Source organism: Canis lupus, chromosome 14 (assembly GCF_011100685.1).
Source record: "Canis lupus familiaris isolate Mischka breed German Shepherd chromosome 14, alternate assembly UU_Cfam_GSD_1.0, whole genome shotgun sequence".
NCBI classification, from domain to species: Eukaryota; Metazoa; Chordata; class Mammalia; order Carnivora; family Canidae; genus Canis; species Canis lupus.
Window position 1 is genome coordinate 27629266 of NC_049235.1, and position 19687 is coordinate 27648952.

General features: G+C 38.9%; 1 long non-coding RNA gene across 11 annotated transcripts in view; it reads left to right on the top strand.

Moving 5' to 3' along the window:
- Positions 1-19687, top strand: part of LOC102151173 — a 115502-nt gene that overhangs the window by 46787 nt on the left and 49028 nt on the right. For all 11 annotated transcript variants that reach the window (XR_005369483.1, XR_005369478.1, XR_005369479.1 and 8 more), the window contains one exon: positions 109-222. This is a non-coding gene — a long non-coding RNA (uncharacterized LOC102151173). The remainder of the gene's footprint in view (positions 1-108; positions 223-19687) is intronic.

Genomic DNA, 19687 nt, shown 5'->3' on the forward strand with positions numbered 1-19687 from the left:
CACATTTCCAGGAGAGGGGTTTCCATGGAAACCTGGACAAAGGGAAAGCAAAATAATTCTTCAAGGCCTACTAGAAAAAAAAAATTCCACCTTGCTTTTTGTTTGCAGTTCTGTGTCCCCTGAGCAGTCTGGCTGGCTGGCACTGTCCTTGCTCTCTAGGAATTGCTGTCTGAAATGTATATATAGCATGATGCATCTCGGCAATCTGCAAAATAGGATTTGGTGAGTATGACTAAAAAGTTATTTCTCAGGAGGCCTCTAACCCGGAGGTTTTTTACAATAAGATTAAAAAAATAATCAAGCATACGTTTAAGCAGCTGCTGAATTTCTGAACATGGGATTGCTCTTCACCTTATAGAGTCTTTGAACTATGTATCCAAGAGGAGAGTTTTAGAGCAAATGTGTGAAATCAATCATTAGAGGCAATTTGGCCTTTCAAGATGATTTACTAGTTGAAAATAAAGACCACATCAAATGATTTCTGATGGAATTTCAGGTCCTACCTCTTGAATAAAACGAAGTCATGGGGCTCATATGAATTCCGTTGAAAAGTAATGTGTCTCTCCCATTGGTTTGCAAGGTGCCAAAGAAGGCTGGCCATCTTGTTTATGTATCTTCCATTGTACTTTTTTTTTTTTTTTTTTTTTTTTTTATGATAGTCACAGAGAGAGAGAGAGAGGCAGAGACACAGGCAGAGGGAGAAGCAGGCTCCATGCACCGGGAGCCCGACGTGGGATTCGATCCCGGGTCTCCAGGATCGCGCCCTGGGCCAAAGGCAGGCGCCAAACCGCTGTGCCACCCAGGGATCCCTTCCATTGTACTTTTGAAGCCCTTTTGAGGCCTGAACTGATGCAGTGAGGAACACCCACTCTGCTCTCCCACAGAGGCTCTTCAGCACCACAGTCAGAGGCCGAATCCTTGGTGCTTCTGAGCCACGACTCCTGATACTGTTTAATTGATTCTGACTTTCCTTTCTTCTCTTTATTGAACTTAATTGCAATCATTTAAAAAAAATACATTCACCCTTTAATTCATTCTTCCAACAAATAACTTCTGAAGCATTATTTTATACCAGGTACTATGCTAGGAACATGCCCTCAGGGAGTCCATCAAGTACTGCCAGATTTTTAAAAAATGGCATAACACAAAAGAAAAACACCACACATGTGACAATTATTACATGCTGTGAAATGCCATCATATTGAGGCTTGTTCTGGGTTTTATGGCAGGCCAGAGCCTAGAACTGGGGGATTCTCAGCTTAGTGGTGGTGGGACTAGGGGGATTAGGTCTGGGAAGACCATTGAGAAATGATGTTTGTTCTGAGTACTGAAGGACAATTAGATGTGAATCAGGGAGACGAGTCTGGGAAACACATTCAGAGGAAATATACAAATACAGGAGAGAGAAGAATGTCAATGTCTCATAGGCTGAACATAGGTCTTAATGCAGGGAGTAAGAGGAGTGCATAGGAGAAGAGAGCAGAAGCCAGTTTCTCAAGGCAGTTGCAAAGCTAAGGAGTTTGATCCTACAGTTGGGGAAGCCACTGAGAAATTTCAACAGAAGTGTTCAGTCTATGCAGTCATCCTGGTGGGGGTGTTGAAGATAGAGGACATCATTTACAGCAGGGAGCCCATTGGGAGGCCAAGGGCAATACTGATGAGAAAGAGTGAGGGCCGAACCTAAGGCTGTGTGTAGACAGGGATGGAGACTAGGGGCTAGGTCTGGGGCTGGACTGACCTGATATCTAATTGTTCCAGTGGAGGTACAAAAAAAAAAGGAAATTTCTTCAGCTTTCTTTCTATTGCAGATTAGATTAGTTTGAGAGGCAAACAATCCATAAAAATTAGGAGCATGCCTTTAATCCTTGTGCTGCCTGACTGCTCAAATCACCTATGGCAAGCTTCTTAATCTCTTTGAGCCCCAATTCCTTGAAATGACTACATGGGATTGTTTAGAGGATTAAGTGAAATAATATTTATTAAACATTCACACATTTACTCAATTTCTATTTTGTGAGTGTTTATGATGTGCCAGGGTAAGGGAATCAGAGGTGTATAAGACAAAGTTTCTGCCCTACTGGAAATTCTATTGGATGAATGGGAAGGGAGGCATAAACAAGTTAACAAATAAGTGAGTAAGTCAGTTATAGATTTGGAAGAGTGCTTTGAAAGAAATAGATTTGCATGATAGATATAACATTGAAAGCTCTACTTTTTTTTAAGATATATTTTTTGGGGCTCCTGGGTGGCTCGGTCAGTTAAGCATCTGCTTTTAGCTAAGGTCATGATCCCAGGGTCCTGGGATCCAGCTGTGCATTGGGCTCTCTACTCAGTGGGGAGCCTCTTTCTTCCTTTCCCTTTGCTACTCCCCCTGCTTGTGTTCTCTCTCTCTCTCTCTCTCTGTCAAATAAATAAGGAAAATCTTTAAAAGAGAGAGAGATTTGTTTTTTATTTGAGAAAGAAAGAGCAAGCATGAGTTGGGGGGAAGAGCAGAGGGAAAGGGAGAGAGAGAATCCCTCTTTTTTTTTTTTTTAAGATTTATTTATTTATTCATGAGAGACAGAGAGAGAGAGGGAGAGAGGCAGAGACCTAGGCAGAGGGAGAAGTAGGCTCCCTGAAGGGAACCCAGTTTGGGACCTGATCTGGATTTGGGGATCTCGCCCTGAGCCCCTGAGCCTAGCGGCAGACACTCAACCACTGAGCCACCCAGACTTCCTGGAGAGAGAGAATTCTAAGCAGGCTCCGTACTCAGCCTATCATGAGGCTTGATTCCAGGGCCTTGACATTGTGGAGACCGAGAAAATTAAGGCCATTCCACCTTAAGTTCAGCATTAGCACAAGTACAGCCATCTCAGACCCCTGTAAATAAGAGCTGAAATTTACCTTGCTTCAGTTACAGGAAAAAACAGCTTAACACCCTAGAAAGTCCCATATTAGAATGAGAACAGAACTTAATGCCCTTGAAAGCCCCATATAAGAATGTAAACAGAACTTGAGAAATTCCTACACCCCTTCTGGAGGTCCCCTAGACCAGCTCATAAAAACCCAGCTGGAACCCACCTCGGGGTCCAAGTCCCTGTTCCGCTCTGGTAGGTATACTTGGACCCAAGCTCAATCTTGCTAATAAACCCTTGTGCATTTGCATCGGTGTCAACTCCTTGGTGGTTTCTCAGATTCGCAATCTTGGGCACAACAACATAATGACCTGAGCCAAAATCAAGAGACTTAGGCTTAATTTACTGAGCCACCTAGGTGCCCCAAGAGTTCTACTTCTTGATATGTTGTTAAGGAAGGCTAAAACTTGTAAGGGAGTTGGGGAAGAGCATTCCAGGCTGAGAGAACACCCAATTCAAAGACCCTCAGGTGGGAAAGAATTTTGAAGGGCAGTTCTCATTTATCCACTTAGCAGCTCCTCAAAAATAGTAAGCATATAATAAATAATATACATACATATGCATTTATTTAAATGACATATCTTTAGACACAAGGAAGGTATGGAAAACTAGATTAACACTTGTTTAGATACAGTAGTCAGACCAATATTTAAAATTGCTGCCTTTACAAACATAGCTTCATATTTAAGAATATAGTGGTAAAAATGTCAGTGGAAAGTAGGGGAGGAGTTCTTTAAAGCAGTGTTGAGGTTTATAGGCCAGGAATTCCCATCGGAAATGATGTGACTAATATTCTTCTCAGCCACTCTGGAAATACATTTTTCTTTCTTTCTTTTTTTTTTTTTTCCCCCAATTATCTCTTTTATTGTTTGAATCCAATTCAACCTTAACACCGGTTCAAAGATCCTTTATTTTATTATTTTTTAAATATTTTATTTATTGATTCATGAGAGACACAGAGAGAGACAGAGAGAGACAGAGAGAAGCAGAGACATAACAGAGGGAGAAGCAGGCTCCATGCAGGGAGCCTGACGTGGGACTCCTTGAAGGCTGCGCTAAACCGCTGAGCCACCCAGGCTGCCCCTCAAAGATCCTTTAGAGATGGAGACTTGTAATCTACCTTCGAAGTCCAAAATTTATACACCCATGTGTGGAACACTGTTAACCTTCGTCCTTTAGAAATAATCTCTATTATTAGTCACTTTCGCAATTTTTCTGTGAAATAGAAAATATATAATTTGAATGATCAAAAAAATGATTACTCAATATAGATTTAATGTTACACATTTTTAAAAAATTGCAAATGAAGGCTCTTATATGAGCAAATCTTTAAGTGACTACACCATCCTATTGTTCATGCAGCATGTCTGAGAGTTTACTGTTATTACATGCCAAGGAGGTAATTTACAAACTACTTTGTAACAAATCAACAAAGGCAACGGAGTTTGATATGAATCCTGGTTAAGAGGTTTTCCTACCGTTTATCCTACTTATCTTCTTGAAGTAGTATATAGAATAAAAATGGATTGCACATATGTGGGAGTTATAATTTTAAGATAGAAAATGTAGAAACATTAAATTTAGATCAAGGTTAATGCATGGAATGTATGAAAGCATGTCGATAATATAAGTTAAAATTTTAAACATTGAATGAATAACCAAAAAAGAGATAGCTGAGCAGACATCAGAACCACAGAAAAAAGGGGTAGGGCTGCTCTACATGGACGACAGCATCCACCTCTGTTCAGAGTGAATTCTAACAAAGAGCTAATGAAGATAAACAGTCTATTTAAGTGCTGCTGGAAAATTCCCCTTCAGCCAGCAGCTGGCATGACTGTTGTCATTCAAAGGGCATAAGTAAATGTCATATAATTGAGTCATTGAGAAACTGAGATGACAATAAGCTACAGTCTCATTAACACTCCTCAAAAACTCTTCCTTGGGCTATTAAATAGATGATGTTTAATAGTGGTATTAAGCTAAAAGAAAACTACAAGAAAGCCAAGTTTAAATAGGTCTTAGCTCTTTAATTGGATGTTCCCAGAGAAGTTGGCTGTGACTCTTGCGTACCAGGTGGAATGTAATTCTATGAAATGGCGCTGACCAGAATCTGAATCACCATCTTTCAGAGATAGGAGAAATACAAACTTCATGTGACACAATGTGGTGCTTCGATCAAGCGCAAGGATTGCCATATCCTTGCATAGACAGTGCCTTCTCAATGCCCTTCTTGCCTCTGTACGACAGAGGAAGAGTGTCTTCACATTTTTAAAGGAACCCTAGGCCAGCAAGGTTCTCTTTGCCAGAATTTAGTTGGGTATTCTCCTTGTACCCCTATTTCCTGCCTCCTCATTTACTTCTGGCTTTCATCCATGATTATTAACTAGGCGTTACTCATTCATTAGTTGGCGTCTTCTAGCCTGACACCATAATTGACCTTGGCTTTGCCCATTGGTTCTCTTTCCCTCTCGGATTTAATTGAACACTGTCTTTGGAACGAACACACATTCTCCTGGTTTTAGTCTTGCTACACCCTGCCCTGAGGCTGGACTATTATTAGGCATGCCCAGCAATATAGTTCTAAGAAAGAGTCTTTAATAATGGAGGTTTTAATGCCAAATCCCATACATCCTTTAGTGGTGAACAGAAATAGATCATTTCTACATCCTTCAAGTTCAAAAATGTTCCTACCAGATTCGCAGAATCTTAATGAGTACTTAGATTTGGGTTCAGTGACATAAGCTATCTAGCTGATCTATGGAAAGCAATATCACCTTATTAAATCTAGAATTACTGCATCAAGACAACCAAATAGATTGTTCTGTGTATAACCAGAATAGTTATATAATTACCATTAAGAATGTCCATTAGTTACAAACTAGAAAAAAAATTGATTTGTAAGCATCACAATAAATGAAATATAGTTCATGTGTTAATAGAAACCATGGAAAACATAAGTTGTTTAAAAATTCTCTGATATTTCATGGAATGATTATTGTTTTAGATCAAAATATAGTCAAGGTTATCTTTGATATATGAAATGTGGTTATGATGGGAATCTTATTCCACAGCCCACACATTGAAACCTGCCTCCTTGTCTTAGTCATACATTAACTATGTCCAGCAGCAGATGCTGTTGCTGCCCTCCTAGATCACCCTGGATCCCCTTTACTGAGTCTGAACCCCCATACCTCAGCTTCTTTGCTCACATCACAGTTTTGCCACTAACAGCTGTCACCTGCAGCCCTCTTCCAAGGACTATCTTTGGGCTTCTAAGCTCTTTTGCCTAGCAGCTGAGAGACTGGATTGCTGGAAGTGTCTGGGAATTCACACTTTCCAGGGTGGACCGGGTCAAGGACTGACTGTCATGAGTACAAAAGCCCAGTTCCAAGGTGCGACAAACTGAAGATGACTACCATAGACACAATTTTTAAATGATTGCAAGAAGCAGTCTATGAAATAAAAGATTCTAAAACAGTGAACAAAAACTTGTTTGAAATCAGGAAAGTATTGGAAGAATTGACATCTAAACCAGTAGCATGTGAAGTGTCAGCAGGGTCATCCTATTGTTTTGAAGGGATACCATGTGGAAATTAAGGCCAGTCTTCGTGAGGATGTTAGAAGTAGGAGCCACTTTTCATTAGGTCTCTACTATGTGTCTAGCATGTAGGTCCTCTGCCTCCAGTAACTCTGTCATTGTTATTATCACCTTTTGGATCATGAAATAACATAATCAGAAAGACATTTTCTGTGGAAGACAGCAATCCTGACCCAAGCACACACTTGAGCATTACTACATTTATTGGCATAAAATGGTTTAACAACCATCTGCTTCTGATGACTGATTCTCCCAGCAGCTAGCCCCCTATCCTAGGCAGAAGCGCGCAGATTTGGGTCAAGCTCAGTCTCTTTGATTTAATTGCTGCATGATGTTGAAAAAATTACTTACCACTTAACAATAGTTTGAAAAGAATTATGGAGTGCCTGGGTGGTTCAGTGGTTGAGCGTGTCTGCCTTTGGTTCAGGTCATGATCCGGGAGTCCTGGGATTGAGTCCCACATCGGGTTCCCTGCATGGAGCCTGCTTCTCCCTCTCCCTATGTCTCTGCCTCTCTCTCTGTGTCTCTCATGAATAAATGAATGAAATCTTTAAAAAAAAAAAAAGAAAAGAATTATACCTATCCCTAACAGCTGTAGTATATTTGTACATAGAATATGCATAATAAATATTTGTTCATATCTCATTCCCTTTCTTTTCATTGTAAAATGTATTTTCTTAAATAACAACGAGTCATATGAAGTCAGGAAAACAAACCCAGGGGTTTTGGGATTGCTGGTGGAGTTCAGGGACCAGGCTTTGTCCTGAGCCACGAGAACATTCTTGTCCAGCCATTGAGATGGCAATGGTCACAAAGAATTGGACTCTACAAGTTCAGCCTCCTATATCCATTCCCCAGGGCCAGAACAGGTAGGAAGTAGGAGAGAACTTCCAGACTGCAACTAGGAAACTGTGACACAGAGTCAGGCTGACCACATACAGGGGCTGTATTTGTTAGGTCATGATCTATTCTTTTCATGAACCCTAAGATTTGAACAATTTTTTTCTATCAAATGGTGTTTAATTATAATCGCTGTTCCCATTTTTATTCATCTGTAACTTCCGAATAGTGTGTGCCATAAAATAGCAGGTTGGGCACTTTGAGTCAATATAATTCATCTGTTCTTTCTACAAATATCTCCTATTACCTTTTCGTGTACAAGCAGCATGTGGGTAGAGGGAATACAGTGCTCACACTCCTGTTTCCCTGCCTCGAAGAGTCTACCCTTCAGGGGGCAAAACACAAGACCTGAAGGTTTTGATTTAGGAAGGAGACCAGGGCACAGTGGGAATTTCGAGGAGGGACTCCTTTAACCTCTTTTATGGCATGAATTCCTCCTGAGAAAAAATTTTACATGCATGAAATACCATGCATCACCTCACAAAAGAAATGGATTATAATGAGATGCAATTCTACCCACAGAGGCCTTGAGTATCTGTGCATTTTAGGTTCAGCATCCCTAGGAGAAGTTTGTTCTCAGCTGAGGGAAAAATCAGTAAGAAGTAGTCAAATGGTGGAAGGAAACAGAAAAGAGTATTCTGTGAAAGATAAACATCATGTGGAAAGAGCCAGCAATAAGAGGTCAAGGCACAGGATTTGGTTTCCCAGCTCAAAAGCTAAGGCTGCTCTAGGTCCCCCTAAAAGCAAAGGGTTTTGTTGTTTTGAATTAGTCTATGAAGCTACAGTGTAGAAGTACATATAATTTCCATTAAGCTTTATTATATAAACAATTCATAAAAAAATCTTTCCATGAAATGTTCTCTATGATTATATACTAGTGAGAAAAAATACATATGATCTTAAAATATCAAACTATTAATATTAGTATGTCACCTTTGAAAATAAATATGATTTAAATAAAATATAATGATCCAAATCATTCTTTATACATTAATTCTTTATAAATTACTCAATAAAGAATTAAGTCAGAGCTTGGGACTTGAATGTATATTTATAAGGGTTTCTCTCCTCTTATCCTGGAATTGTCACTCTGAAGTACTTTTGGTAGAAATAGCTGGCAAGAGTAGTTTTTTACTTTTTTTTTTCCTAGTATGTTTCTGAAAATTAGACCAGTAAGCAGAGTTTTGGGAATGTATTGTATGTATGGGATGCATGTTTATCATATGGATACTCAGTAAGTACTTGTTGATGAAGTAAGAAATACTTTTCACCAACTAGGTAAAAAAATAGCAATGCAACACAAGTATGGGACAGCTTAGTAATTTTGTAAGGTCATAGAGCCATTTACTTTTTAAGATCAGAAAAAAAGAGTTTGAATTCTGACTTTGTTGTCTGTGGCTGAAAATCCTTAGGCTCAGTTTCTTTATGTGTAAAACAGGGATATGGGGATATGTGCTCATACTTTGAGATTAAATCAATAGTGTATGTTCAGCACTTAATATAACATGCTTTATACAAAATAGCCGCCTCTTCTTCTGTCTGGAATTTCCTGACTCTCCTCCATACACAATACCTACCTGCATAGAGAGCTCAGTAATTTTTAGAAAGGAGTAGAAGGTTAGGGAGAACAGAAGGTTTGAGCAGAGAACAGACTAGGGTTCTCCTGTGACATGTCCTAGGCTGTTGACTTAAGATTGTAGTTCTCCAGATAACTTTATAAAGTCTTGAGTTAAATATGTAGGAATTTAATTGTTTAGGGACCCCATTTAGGATGGCTGTGGTGATAAGACTGTACTGAAGGGACAGTAAGACTAGGTAGTTTAAAATGTCTTCTTAAATCTATTTTCTAAGATGGAACAATGTAAACTAAAAGAGGTTTTGTATACCTAGCAATCGTTCTTCAGATATACTTTAAATTCTTCAACTTGATCCAATTTGACAAACTATATTGGGGACCTATTTGGTGTTAGGTTGTTAGTGGGGAAGGTAAAGGCACCTTCAGATCCTGAAGCAGATAAGGTGTGTTTCCTGGCCTCAAATAAATCCTGATGGCATTGACAATTAGAAGTGGTAGGGATAGGGAAATGGAGGGTGGGATGGTGGGGGACCAATTTGAGCAGAAATAACTAAAAATTCCATGACGTGAATTCAATATAGTTCCAGTGCAGAGACACTTACCACAGATAAGTGAGCTATTTGATTCTGTCTGCTTGAGCAGGAGAAGGAGCCTCTTGGGAGGTGACAGGTTCTGGGATTCTAAAAAGAATTGCATAGAACCAGGTAGGAATCATATACATGAGTTTGGGGCTGAGGACAAAACCTAGTCTGAAGAGAAATGAAAAGATTTCTGTAAAAATCAAGTTGGAGTGCTGAATTATGAAGGAAATTAGGAGACTGTAGTCTAGCATGGTGTCTTTTTTTCACCCCGCCTGGTTTTACAGACACACACACACACACACACACACACACACAAACATTCCTTGGCAGTTTGAAAATTCTGTTTCTCAGCCTTGCTTGCTTTTTACATCAGGAAAAACATACAAGTAACCGCATCCCAATATTTTGTTTTTCAGTCACAGAGAAAGAAGGAATTCAGTTTGTAGGAAAACAAATGGAAGCTTCGTTCACCTTTGGGGGGGGGGTTACTTACGTAGTAAAGGAATTTGGGGATACTATTGCTAATGGTCACTCTAATCTTCACATTTAAAAGGTTTTCCACATGGTGCTTCTCTCTGTCCACGTTTGAAGTATCTGCCTCCTAGAATTCTTTATAGTGTACTTGTTAATTGAGCTTGAATTCAAATGCACTAAAGGAAAAACAACAGAAAACAAAAAAAACACCAAAAAACCAAAACTAAACCCCCTCAAAACCCTCCACCCACCTTTAAAGTGGACAAAGGTATTTAGTTGCTTAATTATGAGGAACAAGGCAACCGAGAAAGACAAAAGCAGTTGTGCCACGCTAAACCAATAGAGACCTTTTGAAAAAAAACATTGCCATTACAGCAATATTTATTGTGTAATTTAATTAGAACCAACTCCAGAGCTGCAGCCCCCTCCAGAGTGGGGAAGGTAAAGACACCTACAAATGCAATCACCCTGCTATTGGCTTGTAGATTTGTTTGTTTACCACCAATCCATGCCCCTTCTCATTAGCATGTCTAATGTCCCATTCCTTGAGAGGACCCCTTGCTGGTTAAGCAATTATTAAATGTGACTCCCTGGGGTCTGAGTCCCCTAGATATTCTGGCTTTTGCAGTGCGGGTGCGGGGTTGGACACTGAGGGGGATTGGAAGGGAGCGGAGGGGGGAGTGGTTGTTGGTGGTGAATGCAGTGTTACAGAAGGATGGGGCCTGCTATGGCATTCTGCATACCTCTTCCTTTGCCGGAATGCCTTGGTTCCTCTCCAGTCACCACACTCACAGACAGCTTGGCAAGTGACAGAAAGGGGTGGAAGGTGAGGTGGAATTGAGGATTTGGGCAGAGAGACTCCAGTTCCTGTGTAAAATCTCCATGGCTGTTGTTTTTGAAGATCTCGGTTGCCCAGACACTTTGTAGATTTTGGAGTTAGATTGGTATACATTTTCATTTCATTTTATTTATTTATTTTTATTTTAAAAAAAATATTTCACTAATTTATTTTGCAAGAGACAGAGAGAGAGAGAGAGAGAGAGCATGAGCAGAGAGAAGGAGAAGCAGACTCCCTGTTGAGCAGGGCGCCAGACAGGGGGCTCCATCCCAGGACCCTGAGATCATGACCTGAACCAAAGGCAGATAATCCACCGACTGAGTCACCCAGGAGCCCCTGCATTTTCATTTTAAATGTCAAAGTTGCTTAAACTTATACACAAAACAGTCACCTTCTAAGGGATTTTTAAAAAGGGAATGTATTAGTGGGTACAGTTGGTTAAGCGGCTGACTCTTGGTTTCATCTCAGGTCGTGATCTAAGGATCATAAGATCAAGCCCCATGTGGGGTTCTACGCTCAGCAGCATGGACTTTGCTTTCTTGAGACTGTCTCTCCCTCTGCCTCTCCTAAACCCTCTTTAAAATAAATAATATCTTAAAAAGAAAAGAATTATCACTTCCATTAGTGATAGATAAGTGCATACCTTCACTGCATCAACAGATGGCTTTTTTTTTATTTTTTAAAAAAGGTATATCATAAACTAATACTAGTCCATGAGTTATTCTTCTCTATTAACCTGTGGTTTACTGCAATAGTTTCTCTGTTTAGCTTGGCAAGTTAATCTTCCAAAGACTATCTCTTTCAGGGAATGTTCATCTAATGATGATTCTTCCTTTATGGAACTAGACTGAGATTTAAACTGTGCTTCTAAAGAAACATAGGTTCTTTAGCTTTTTTATTGCACAGATTTGGCGTTAGTTTTTTTTTTTCTCTTTTTGATTATTCATGGACATAATTAAAACGCTTTTCTATTTGTTGACTGTAGATACTCTGTAGCTTCGAGGCTCCACATTTCAAAACGCAATAGAGTTATCATAATAAAATATGAGCAAGGCAGTAAGCAGGAAATATTGTAATATATTTTTGCAACCCAGGCTTTGAATATAAAATTTCCCAGATCTCTTCATTATAGTGCCAGCTGATAATGTATTTCTCAGCTTTCATTAAAAAAGAAAAAAAAAAAAAAGGTTGAGGATCTGCATTTCTGCCGAATGAAGCTGTATATAAATGAAGTATCTGCAACATAATCATAGGAAGCATGTTTTTTTGTTTCACCAGTCCTTGCTTATGTTACTCATATGAATAATATGATTGATTTTTACTTTATCTCCAACTGGCAGTGTAGTCATAAATCTATCTGTGAGGTACCCAGTATGGGATAAAATGTTATTTTTCCTCAGTGTGGTCTCATTTGATTACAATTGCAGCCTTGCCTGGCCACATTCCATCCATAATTAATTGTCGCTTTGGTTTCCAGTAGCAGCCAGGCCACTGCTGTGGCTGTTCACATCTTTAGATAACGGTCTACCATGCCAGCTGGCAAGTGAATGAAGACCTTTCACACTGCGCCTAACGGGCACAAAAGCCTAAGCCTTTGTCGGGGGCAGCTCTTGAAATGATCTCATGCCAGAGAAGGTCCAACTTGCTATGGCTGAAGGTCTCTTTGGCTCAGCACCCTTCTGAGTTAACACCATATGCAGAGAGGTTTCATTTTGCCAACTTATTTTAGTACCTTTCATCCTAAAAGTATTCTCAGTGGTGATAGAAAAATGAGTTTCTTTAAGGTTTTACCTCAGGGTCCAGATCATTCTCTCTTCCCTGTATATTGAGCTGTAATCTTATTAGCCTTAATGACTGCCATTTTGTTATAGATATTTGTTTTCTATCATATTTTTTCTTTCTTGGGCATATGACTCCAAGGAAAAGAATGTCAAGTATACTAGGCAAAAAGGTTAGGTGATTATCTATCCACATTGAACTATTCCCTGTCGACCGCTGAGATTTAGTTTTGAGTAAGAAAGACACGTTACAATTATCGGTACAAAGCCATACTAGATGTAATTTTAGCTAGATATATTTAGTTACTTGATTCACTCTGCAATGCTACCTTAAAAAAGCGCACTACATGGGTTGGTATTATTGTTTGGTATGAATTACAGAAGAATCTCATAAAGAATCAGAATTCTAGTTCATTCGTGATTCGTTAAAGAAAATTTGAGCCAAATTTTCAAACTTAAAGGTCTTCAGGAGCCAGACAGATACTCTGAATAAAATAGATGAAGTCTACAATTTTGAGGACTGACTGAAAAAAAAAAAAAAAAAGAGTAGATAGTTGGCATGTAGGGTAAATGAAAAAGTGAGAGAAAGTAGGTCTAGTCACACCAGATCTTTCTTTTGTCAAAGGAAGCCAGATACCTAGATTTTTATCTGATGTCTCTTGTTTTTAAATGTCGACAACTATAACTAGTTCAATTAAAAAGAAGTAAAACATAAATGATTCCATTTGTGCAAAGGGCTGGATCTGTAAGGTAACTTTATATTGTACCCAAAGTCTTAGAGTAAGACATTTAAAATGTACTTCTGCCTTTAGTAAAATTATAGATGAATGTATTTCACAGAGATATATAAATGTAAAAAAGTGAAATTAGTCAAAATAATAGTGACCAAATTAAACAAATCAATATGTTTTGAATGTCTATGTAAATATCTCACAAAACTAATGAGAGAATGTATCTTTGTTCAGTTACAGGGAAAGAGTATTAGGCTGGGTAGAGAGTAGATACATTGTGTTGCAGGACTTCTTTTCCTTCCTTATCTGAGGTTTTTGGTCATGCTGCTGGGAAGAATGAAGAAGTAGACCAGATGAAGAGTGATGGGCAGCAAACCAAAGTTTACTGAGCGATAGTAACAAAGCTCCCAAAGAGGGAGGGGACCTGAGAGAGTTGCCAATTTGGTGGTTAAATCTAGGGCTTTTATGGGTTCTTTGGTGTTTGGGCTCTTTGTGCCTTAGTTTGATTAACCCTCTATGCACCTGGTACCCAATCAAGTTTTTGTCCACGCCCTCATTTACTTATCAGATTGTTGCTCACCTGGGAAAGGGTGGAGGGCTCCTTCCAGGATGCTGTTTCGGAGCCTTGGGGACCAAAAAGGCTGGGGCTGCCACTGCCCTGAGGCATGCCGGTCAGTGGCAGGCCACTGGATGCAGCTTTTTGTTTAAATATCCCACTGGCTGTTGAGCCGGTCCCCTGGGCCTGGGTTTGGATGCCCAAGGCCATTCCCTTCCTTTCTATTACATACAAGTTGTCTAAGTCCTCCCAGTAGGAAGAATTAAAGCTGGGGCATTGAGTAAAGCCTAGAATAACAGGATAGGATCTTTTTCCTTTTAAGGGTAGTTCTCCTCTTAGGATGAGGGGTGAGGTGGGGGTTGGGGGATAGGGGTTGTTTTTCCCTGCCTGCCTTTCTTCCGACTCTCCTTTCTTAATTGTATTGTTTTCATGGACTGTGTTGTTTTCTTACATGTGCTCCCCACCCCCCATCCAATTTGAGGCCACTGCCATTTGCCATGAAATGATTGATCAAAAGCAAATTTTTCTTTTTATACTATTGATTATAAGTTTATGCTTTTTTATAATCTGCCTTGCATTTCACAATGCTGAAAATAATTAGAACTTAAAGATTTGCAGAAATATGATGCTATTAATTCAATAGTGTATTCTGTTGTGCAATCATAATAAAACATAGATTTAGAATTCAACAAACATAGTGCTTTGTTCATGATTGAAAGATAGGTTCTGGGAGGCTTGGGTGGCTCAGTGGTTGACCGTCTGCCTTTGGCTCAGCACGTGATCCTGGAGTCCTGGGATCGAGTCCCACATTGGGCTCCCTGCATGGAGCCTGCTTCCAACAGGTAAAGAAAAGAGCTATCTAAAACAAAACAATTCTATTGCTTTCCTTATTATTTTACAACAATACAAATAAAGCAAAAATCAATATTCTAATACGATATATTGGCTCAGAAAACATTTGGAAGTATCTCAGTAAGAAAACCCCAGGGAGGGGTCCCCAGGTGGCTCAGCAGTTGAGTGTGTCTTCCTTTGGTTCAGGGCGTGATCCCAGTTTGGGGATCCAGTCCTACATCAGGCTCCCTGTGAGGAGCGTGCTTCTCCCTCTGCCTGTGTCTCTGCCTCTCCCTCTCTCTCTGTGTCTCTCATGAATAAATAAATAAAATATTCTTTTTTAAAAATTTTTATTTATGTCTGATAGTCACAGAGAGAGAGAGAGAGAGAGAGAGGCAGAGACACAGACAGAGGGAGAAGCAGGCTCCATGCACCGGGAGCCCGACGTGAGATTCGATCCCGGGACTCCAGGATCGCGCCCTGGGCCGAAGGCAGGAGCCAAACCACTGCGCCACCCAGGGATCCCAATAAATAAAATCTTAAAAAAAAGAAAACCAGAGATACAAAGTAACAGTGGAGGCAAGCAGTAAGTAATCAAGGGAAAAGTATATGTTATTATGGGAAATAATAGGGAGAACAATATTTGTATCTACCATCTGGGTATCATCTCTCTTTCCATCTATCTGTTTTCTTATAGTTGATATTTGTGCTGTTTTCCCGATAAAGTTATGAAAGGTGGAGATTTGGAGAAGTACTTCCTGAAATTGACTTTACACAAAAGATACCTAAGAAGGCTTTAGTTTCTTTTAGGGAATAAGTCTGTCGACATGTTTGAAGTGGGGAAATTTTAACTGAATTTTACAGTGTAACATGTTTTATTCTCATCTGTCTGAATATAATGTTTTTCTTCCCCAAATTATACCTTAGAAACATGAAAATTGCCTAACGTTTAAGTAATTACAATCTCTCATCCTATAGAGCTTTTTAAAAATCAATTTGCACATCAAAATAGAGCTTAGAGTAGGCGTACTCACCAGAAAACAATTCATTTCTCCACTCAAGAATCTGATGCATCCGTATGCTTTTTATTACTAGGGGTATTACCTCACTTGCAGGTGTAGATGAACATTAAGATCACTTTAAAAAGCAAGTGAGTCTATCATGGAGGCCACATGTACATATTTATGGGGTGGATATGAGGTTTAGTGTTTTGGTTCTTTATTTGGGTTATAGTTTCCATCATATATGGATTAAAAGTAATGTATTTTGAAAATTTGAACAGAAGTGAAAAACAGATGGATGTTAAAACCGGTGGACGACAACAGGAAGCTAAGTGATGATAGAAAAGGCATACAAGTGGCATGGAAGGCAAATATGGAGAAGTGAGCAAATTGCTGCGTGAGCGATAAGAGTGGAAAACCAGAGCAGTATTTTAAAATAAATCTATTCTTTTAGAAATGTAATTTTAAACAGAGATGTGTAATTAGGTTAAGATACTAAATATTATAAAGTAGGCTTTGACTTATTTTCTAAAAGTTTATATATTTAATTTTTATGCTTACCCTGAGAAAAATGAGGTAAGATTTTTTTAGGGGTTAAATGTTCCTGTGTTCAAGTATGTAAGGTAATTGGAATTAGGGGTTCATATGCACCTGAAGATATAAAGCACCTGGGCCTTAGATGATTCAGTCTAAAGCAGGTCTTAATCCTGGGAGGCATATTAGAGAATTTGTTAGTCCCCTTTAATCTGTGAAACAAATTTTGAGCATCTAGGCATATGTGCATTTCTCTGGAGTGAGGACACCACATAGCTCTTTTTCAGAAGTATCTCAACACTTTACAGTGCTAAGAACCTATGCTTCGAAGCACCATACATTGAAAGGTATGGCTAACAGATATCTTGGTTTCTCCTGAAGTGAGGAGAAAAAAAAAAGTGAGGATCAAATGTGCTTGGTCTCTGTAATCTTGTGTGGCTATAGATGGTACCTCCATCAGAAATAAGCAAAGAGGTAGTAACAGACTTTTCTAGGAAATGAGGACTGTTACGGAGAGGTGAATATTCCTGGTGTTTTGTTCTGAGCAGGGAGCTTTTAGTAGGAACTCCGTAAAGCCCTTGAGGCAGGAACCAGTAGGCTTTTCCAGACATTGTATCAGGGTATCAACCAAGTAGACTAGTGGTTCAGCAGGGTTCTAGCTCCAGGAAGGGCCTTGCTGTCAGCAGGGAACCAAAGACAGTTGAGTAGACTGGGCAGATTGTAGAAGCAGATGCCATGGACACCTCCCAGGCTCAGATTGGTATATCCTGGTTATCTCAGTAATAAGTTAGGTAAGCCAGAGCCTATGGCTAAATGAAGCTGGAGAAAGGCAGCATCTGGTTAAGACAGGGTTCTGTAGAACAAAGCCTTGAACTGCAGTTTGGTGATCAGGTGTTTACGCTAGGTCACACTTATTTGTAAAGTGCTGTGATTTTCTTAATGCTTTAATTATATTTTATTTTGCTTGTTAGACACCTTGGTTTACTGTTTACTTGTGGTGACTAGGCAAAAGATATGTACTTAGGTATCACTGGCATAGACACTTTTTAAATAACTCAACAGAATTATCTTATTTATTTATTTAAGATTTTATTTATTTATTTATTCATGACAGACAGAGAAAGAGAGGCAGAGAGATAGATAGGCAGAGGGAGAAGCAGGCTCCTCGCAGGGAGCCTGATGTGGGACTCAATCCCCAGACTGGGATCATGCCTTGAGCAGAAAGCAGACACTCAACCGCTGAGCCACCCAGGCATCCCTCAAGAGAATTATTTTAAATCAAGAGAACAAATGATGAGTCAAATGCCAGTGAATCCTCAGGCTGCCAGTACATTCTACATTGTGTGACTATCAACTTTGTTTTAAAGCAAATACTACAAATTAATTTTACAGATACTAATCAACTATTTCCCCCACCAAATCCTTAGAATCACTGAATATTTGAGTGAACCTTATAATGGTTCATGGAAGCAAAATGACAAATTCTTCAATCATCCCACTGGAAATTTCCCTAAAGAACTGGCTAAATAGTTATAAAATAATTCCAGTTAGTCTCTAAATTGTTTCATTTATCTAATTAAAAATGCATGTATGAACCAAAAAGCTCTCATGGTTTATAACTGTGTGGCTACCAGTCTCTCAGAAGTATATTCAACACTACTGTTTTTTATGCCTCAACAAAATTCTTTTCCTGTCTTATTAGATTAAATCTCTAAAAATTCACTGAAAGTCATGTCAATACTTTATTTATTTATTTATTTATTTATTTATTTATTTATTTATTTATGAAAGAGAGAGCACAAGCAGAGGGGAAGGGCAGAGGGAAAAACAGACTCCCTGCTTGAGTGGGGAGCCTGATGCAGGGCTTGATCCCAGTACCCCAGTATCATGACCTGAGCCTAAGGCAGAGGCTTAACTGATGAAGCCACCCAGGTACCCCCTCACTCTTATTTTCAATGGGTGAAGGAAAGGAGAGAAACAACATTTCTTTTATCATAAATTTTATTTAAGAAGTTAAGCATCTAGTTTATTTATTTTAATCTCTTCTATAGTATACTTTATTAACAGGATAGGGGATTTCATTTCCCTTTGTCTAAAGTCGGAAATACTAGTTCATGTTATCCTGCTATATTTCCTAAGTAGGGTTTCAGTTTGCTAATGCTGCACACAATTTCTGTTTCTGGTTTTGTTTATTTTTTTTATTTTTTATTTTATTTTATTTTTTTTGTGTGTATGTGTGTTTTAATCTGCCTTTGAATTGAGGATACTGAACAAGAAATTATACTGGGTTTCACTGAAATTATTAGATCATTGAAATTTTCAGAAATACTAACTTGAAATATAAGAACCAAATACACATTAGTTACCAAAGGGAAACTTTTCTCTAAAGCATAATAAGGCAAACTCTTATCCATAACTAGTTTAGAGTATAAACATTTGTACATTTGCCTGTGTGTGTATGAACTCGAAGCAGACCTCTAATATTTCAATAGAAAGAAAACACTCTACATAGGAGTGTATATGAGTGATCTTGATACCAGAGGAGCAATGACAATAAGGCTTTGCTTCAGTATATTTGCAGTTAACGTAGTGTGAAAAATGGCTTGGTGGTACTTAAAACCATATTGTAGATAAAATGAGGGTCCTGAAAAAGTATAATTTAGTAGGGCAAAGGAGCTACTGCAAGCATCTAGGAGAAAAGTAGTTTGAGGAATTTGGAGGAGTTTACTTTTATTATCTTATTTTGGAAGAGAAGTAGACCCATACAGGAAGACATTACAGGCACATCTCATTTTATTATGTTCTGCTTTATTGTGCATCACAGATACTGCATTTTTTAGAATCTGAGGACTTCAAGAGCTCAGTGGAGGAAGTAACTGCAGATGTAGTAGAAATAGCAAGAGAACTAGAATTAGAAGTGAAGCCCGAACATGGGACTGAACTGCTGGAATCTCATGATAAAACTTGAATGGAGGAGGAGTTACTTGTTATGAATGAGCAAAGAGAGTGATTTCTTAAGATGAAATGTACTCCTGGTGAAGATGCTGTGAAAATTTTTGAAATGACAACAAAGTATTTAGAATAGTATATGAACTTACTTGATAGAGCAGCAGTTGGGCTTGAAAGAATTGACTCCAATCTTGAAAGAAGTTCCACTCTGGGTAAAATGTTATTAAACAGCATCACATGCTACAGAGAAATTGTTTGTGAAAGGAAGACTCTATGGATTGGCAAACTTCATTGTTGTCTTATTTTAAGAAATTGCCATAGCTACCCCAGCCTTCGGCTACCACCACACTGATCAGTTATTGACCATCAGCATCCGGTCAAGACCTGGTCCACCAGCAAAAAGGTTGTGATTTAGTGAAAGCTCAATTGATGGCTCACATTTTTTA